Source organism: Eubalaena glacialis, chromosome 10 (assembly GCF_028564815.1).
Source record: "Eubalaena glacialis isolate mEubGla1 chromosome 10, mEubGla1.1.hap2.+ XY, whole genome shotgun sequence".
Taxonomy (NCBI): Eukaryota; Metazoa; Chordata; class Mammalia; order Artiodactyla; family Balaenidae; genus Eubalaena; species Eubalaena glacialis.
In genome coordinates this window covers 73,891,251-73,897,700 of record NC_083725.1, presented here as the reverse complement: position 1 = coordinate 73,897,700, position 6,450 = coordinate 73,891,251, and positions in this window count along the sequence as shown.

The window sequence follows — 6,450 nt, the reverse complement described above, 5'->3', positions numbered from 1 at the left end:
AGAATAAAGCCTCAGGAAGGCTAAGATGCCCAAGGACATAAAGCTTGACAGCCATGGAGCTGAAAAGGAACCAGGGCCTCTGCCCTCCAAAGCCCTTTCTAAGGGCCACACTTAAACGGAGCCAAAAACCTCTCAACAAAGATAATCTTAAAGTCTCTGAGCACTGAGGAGGTCCTGGCTGTGACAAGCACCAACTTTAAAGCAAACTGTGGCATGTTGAGGTGAAGGACAGCAAGTCCACAGCAGGGCTGGCAGAAGCAGGGAGGAGAGACCAGGTGATCTGGGAGGGGTCTGCTGAGGGGCACCGTCTCCACACTGCAGGTGGGTGTCCTCATGTCTACCCTGGATTCAGCAGTGCCATCCCCCCAACCATGCCAGAAGAGTGTCCATGTGGGATCCTTTGACTGCCTTACTGGTGGGGAGAGAGTGTAAGGACAGCCAGATGGGCTGAGGGAGGGCCCCATCCTGCTGCCCTGGGTCCACAGCCGGGACTCCCCACCCCAGGACTTTGCCAGCCTTGCAGCCTGACCCATTTGCTATAAAAACAATAACCAGGACATTTGGAGCATTTGCTGAGCATCAGGTGCTAGCTATATACTATAACTCATGTAATCCTCACAACCACTCTAGGAGGTAGGTGCTATTATCATACCCATTTTATAGCAGAAGAAACTAAGGCACAGAGAAGGCAAAGATCTTGCCCAAAGTCACACAGCTGGTCAATGGTGAGGCCAGGATTCACACACAGCCCTTGTCCTTAGCTTCCTCCTGCCTATCACAGTTCTTGCAGGGCACATGCACGCACGCACACACAGCCAGCCTCCCTCTTCAGGCTTCTGGAGTGGACAGGTCATATCCATCTCCGTCTGGCACAGCATCGATGCTTGCCAAAGGCTGTGACCTCTGATTATTTATCAACCTCCAAGAGCTATCACTGTCAATGCGGACAGAGAGCAGACAAAAAAATTCACCCCAGAGTAGGATGCAGGGGGGCAAAAAGTAGGGCTGTTTCCTTGCCTGCTGGGACACTTGGCCTGGGCCTCCGTTTTCACCCCTGTCGGGCTCCCAGGAGGGGCAGCAGAAAGGGACTGGTCCCTGCCTTGGAGACCAAGGCAGCATAGCAAATCACTACCTGAGGGCCTCTGTCTGTCAGGACCTATGGACAGAACCCTGCACGGAAGCAAGAGGTCAGCCCCACCCTCCAGACCATCAGCAGCTACCACTTCAGAGATGAGCTTAGACGACTTCCTCTTCAAGAACCTGAGGCTGCTTTTCCCCTTTATTCCCAAATTATCTGACACCTTAAAGCAATCAGAATCAAGTTGGAAGGTCTCAGGAGCCTGGAGTAATTGAATCTATTAAATAGACACTTTAAGTTCTGTCCTAAGGGAGCAAAATCTGGAGTCAGAGTGAGGTGCAGAAATAACACGGCTCTCCGCGTCTCTTCCTGCTGAGGCTGTGTGTGCACACGGGATATGGGGGAGCCAGTGGGGCTGTGTGCCATGTATGCGTGTGTGTGTGAGTGTGTGTGTGTGTGTGTGTGTGTGTGTAAGGTGTCCCTGCAGTCAGAATGGGTCTGCACAGGAACATTTGTTAGTTGGTATGTTGATGTGTGTGCATGGGGAGGATCTAAGCGGGCGCTTCTGTGAGTTCTACGGCGATGTGTGAGTGTTCACACTCAACTCAGAACTGGTGGTGGGTTTTGCTGCTTAGATGACTTCCCTGGTTGACATTTTAAGCCTAGGCCCTTGGCTTCTACCAAAAAGCCACTCCAGAAAGCAATGTGAAGAATACTAAGCTGTGGTTAAAATACAGCTGAGCTGTACACTGACCCTTGAAGAAGTACCTAAGCTTTCTAAATTTAGCCCAGGAACAAGGTTATCTCTACTGAAACATAGCAAACCCACACGGCCTCCTCACCACCTGTCCAGTTCCTCAAGGATGAGGTATTTGCTGTGAATTTAAATTCTCCTCGTTGCATCTTAGGCATTTTCAAACATAGGCATGGTTTGTGAGTGGAGTGAAAGAATGCATGGGAACAGAAACAACCCGAAGGAGACCCTCACATCTGCCATCCCAGCGGGAGAGGACCCCAGTGCAAGCTCCCCTCAGCAAGGCTCGTTCATCCAAGGAAGAAGGTTAGCATTTTGGCACCTTGCTACTTCCATGTGGAAGTAGTAAATTTTCTATTTCTAATTTAACTGTTTTATTGAGTGTGGGCCACCTCTCATCAATTTTGGAAGCAAAAGGATATAAATAATAAAAGAATATCTATTCAGATTGGGTACCAGGTCCCAAGGTGTCCTGCCTCGTAGCTTGGCGTCGTACCCTCGCATTCTGAGGAAGGCAATGCAATCAACCAAACAGCAGCTCAACCCGACCGGGCTCAAGGGTCCATGCAGCACTTTGGCAGGCGTCAGGCTCAACCCTGCTCTCAGGGAGCTTTCAGTTTGGCAGGAGAGACAGAAAGCACCAAGGTTCTGGAGTCACAATCCAGGTGTACAAAGTGTTGGGAGCAGCCAATGGTACTGAAGGAAGGGGAGTCAGGTTAGGACAAGCGTTTCCTGAGAATAAGAAAGGATGCCAGTTGAATTGGACCTTGAAGGATGAGGAGGGTTTGTTTTGTTTTTTGGCCGCACTGCAAGGCATGCGGGATCTTAGTTCCCTGACCAGGGATCGAACCCACACCCCCGCTACAGTGGAAGCACAGAGTCTTAACCACTGGACCGCCAGGGAAGTCCCGAGGAGGGTTTTGATAGACACATAAGAAAGGAAGTGGGGGGGAAGTTTAACAGTTCCTGAGATTCTACAGCTGGCCAGGCGTGGTCCTGGGCTCTTTTACCAAAGGGCATTCTAGACAAAGAGGATGACATGAACGAAGGCAGCGGATGTGAGAGTCTGTGACCAATGCACGTGAAAACCTAGGTACAAATCACCTAATGTGGTGGCATGTAGGTGGGCGGTTCAGTGTGGCACAAGGGTCAGGTCACATGGTCCCCTGAGCACCCAGCTGGGGGGCTTGGATTTTATCCTGCAGCCAGTGGGGAACGACTAAAGGGTTTTAAGCCAAGGGTAACCTGTCCAGATGTACCTTTTAGAAAGAGAGAATTGGGAGCAAAATGGAGGATAAAGGGAGACAAGACCAGAGGTATTGAAAACTGTTAGATGGTGAATGGGAAAGTCCAGGGCAGAGATGAAACCCCCTACACCAGAGCCCAGTGCCTTGCAAAGCTGTTGGGCAGATGTCATGGCAAGATGGTGGCTCATGCATGCACAGCCAGAGAGCACCCTCTGAGATTCCCCTTCAAACCGCAGAATATACAAAGACCAATGCCCCATTACACATGATTAAAGTGAGATAAATAGGCTTACTGATATCTGTGGGAAAATGTAGGGTAACCACTAGCAGAATTAAAAACAATATGTCTATTTTGTCTCACTGCCTAAGAGAATAGCAAATAAAAGTCTCCACAACAACAACAAAAGTGACCCTAGTCTAGGGACTTCCCTGGCAGTCCAGTGGTTGAGACTCCATGCTGCCAATGCAGGGGATGCGGGTTCGATCCCTGGTCGGGGAACTAGGATCTCACACGCCACAGCGCGCAGCCAGAAAAAAAAAAGGAAAAAAGAAAAAAAATGATCATAGTCTAAAGGAAACATAAGACTCAGAAAGCATAAAACAAAGTAATAGGAAGAAAACCAAATGTAATGGTGATGAAGTCAGTGTAAATGGAGAGCCTATGAGATTGGATCAGATGTGACCATCATTTGTGGAGAACATACTCTATGCTGGGCACCCTCTACATGTTTCATGAAAGCAATATGGGCAATAGGGTGATGAAATGGAACTTCACTGAGGCTCCGAGGCAATAGGTATCACGTTCCAGAGTGAGGTGGGATACCACCAAATGTGACATGGAGAAGAGGCCGTACCATTAGCTGGCACATTTCTGGTACATACAAAATATAGGAGGCTGAGAAAAGGGTTGTTGGAGGTTGAAAAGGAGTTTTAGAGAAAGCCACCAGGGTCCAGTGAGCCCTGAGTGGGAGGGGTGGAGGGGTTATGGCTTTCACCTCCAATCCGGAGAGAGGGCTTGAGGAGAGCTCAGTATGTGGCCACAGTAGTCTTGGGACCACAGTGCTGGGGCATCTGAGTCCCGCCCGTCCTGATGGCTGAGAAGGTGCTGCTGCTTCAGGGTCAGCCTGTGCTCTCAGGTTTGTGGGGTGATGGATACAGGAGTATTTCCTGTGGACCAGTGTGGGCCCCAGCATGAAGAACAGGTGTGACTGTCTTAGATCCCAGCCCAGAGGGCCCCCTTGTCAGGGGAGGTCACAGTGCGGGAGGGGATGAGTTCAGCTTTCCCAGGGCCTGAGAATGGGTCCATAGGATGAGCCATGGTGAGAAAGCATCACCCGCATCAAGGGAGCTTCGCTTGGGGAGACATCCCAGCGGTGGAATGGTTCCTAAGAACCCACAAAACACCCCGACAATAGAGACGGCCCAGAGAGTGTGACACCAGCTCATCAGAGTATCAGTCAGGGAAGAACTTTCCTGCCCCTCCTCTCCTCTCCTGCTTTGTGCCTTCACCTTGGACCCTGGAGAGGGTCAGAACTGCAGGATGGACCCTCTCCCACAAGCAGCTGGCCTGCAGTAGACTGGGATGGGCAAGAGAAGTTGGTATAACTCTGAAGTTTAAAGTTTGTTTGTTTTTTTATCACAATAGACAGGACATATTAATTACTGACAGGACAACCTTTGGTTACCTGGAAACGGCCAGAAAAGTCATGGGACTTACCCTCACTTTCATCTAGGCTTAGGGGGAAAAAACAGCCTCAAAGAATAAAATTAAAGAGACCACAGGACACAAAAATAAGGTTGACTTTATGATTCCATCTCATGAGTCATGCCTATTCAACCCAACAGCTACACATGGCTTCTCTCATCTAATCCTCACAACAACACTATGAGGTAGGTACTGTTACTATCCCCATTTTGCAGCTGAAGAAACAGGAGGTTACATAACCTGCTCAAAGTCCCACAGGAAATAAGTGAAAGAGTTCAAATCAAACTCAGGCAGCTGAGAATTCTAGAGCCCACAGCACAATGGCTATCCTCTAGAGAAAACCCAACGATGATGGCCTTAGACCTTCGACTCATTAATTCCTGTCCTAGAAATCTAGCCAAGGGAAACATGCACTGGAGTCAAAAGTTTATGTACAGAGATAGTCATCCCAGCTTTATTTCTTTTTTTTTTTTTTTTGGCTTTTTTTTTTTTTAATCAGAGAAAGGTAAAATGAGTCCATAGTCAGTTTCTAAAAGGGACTATCACTTAAGAAGAATAAGTACCAGCTTTATTTCTAATGGGGGAAATTGGCAGGAGCTGGGGTTTACAAAGCGTCTATCAGTTGGGACTTGGTTAAGTAAATAATTCTACATTCACAGGATGGACCACTGAGCATCCTTTACGAGGAATTTAATAACAGAGGAACAGGTTTACGAGATACAATACTGTAGGAAAGTCTAATGTCCTATAAAGAAGCTCCATACACTGGCACATGCACAAATGGTCTCAGGAAAAGTTGCCCAGGGTGAGAAAGACGCAGTCCAGTCCATCAGTGAGGCCACCCTAGGACCACATCCTCCTTTTCAGGTGGTCCCTCCTTCCAGGTGCTGGCTTCCTCTTAACTCCAGCTTTCCGCTCCTTAGACCTACTGGGGACCCCTCGACAGCACAGACAACGCCCTGCCACCGTGGCCAGGGGGAGACAGACAGTAGACAAACACTCAGTGCACAAGGGGTTTGGTAAATTAATAAATAATATTTTAAAAGCTGTGCAATTGAAATATCCTTAGTCACCTCATGTAGTATGATATATTACCGAGGTGGCACCCAGGTGGCCACACTCCAATGCACGCAGGCATTAAAAACGTCGGCAATTTTGAGCCGGGAAATTTATCAGTATCTTGGAGGGGGATGGGGAAGTGCGGGAAGTATACTTAATACCTGCTCTTTGCCCAGTTTACCAGCTCCACTTTGAGGATCTGCTGAGCTTCTTCTGCTCAGAGGACCCAGACCGGGGTGGGGTGTGGCTGGGAGACCCGGAGCTGAAGCACAGCATCCCTGCCTGCTTCCCCCCAGGGCATCTAAGCCCAGCTTTCCAAGGAGCAGGCACTGAGGTTATAAATAGGAAAAGGTTTCTGAGGAGAAGTGCCCAGGCCCCTGTCCTCAGCCTGCAGGAAGGGTTTGTTTTACCAGCGTTATTGGATTTGCAGATAAGCAACAATGAATTAAGCTGATCAGGAAGGGAGGGAGGGAGTTCTCATTTGTTCATAATGCAAGATTTATCTAGCAGAGCCCTCTCCTTTGTCAAACAGAGAGCCACTGCCTTTATATCCTCCAGCAAAGAACATTTTATTTTGTAACCTTTCAGAAAAGCCTATGAGTTTGCG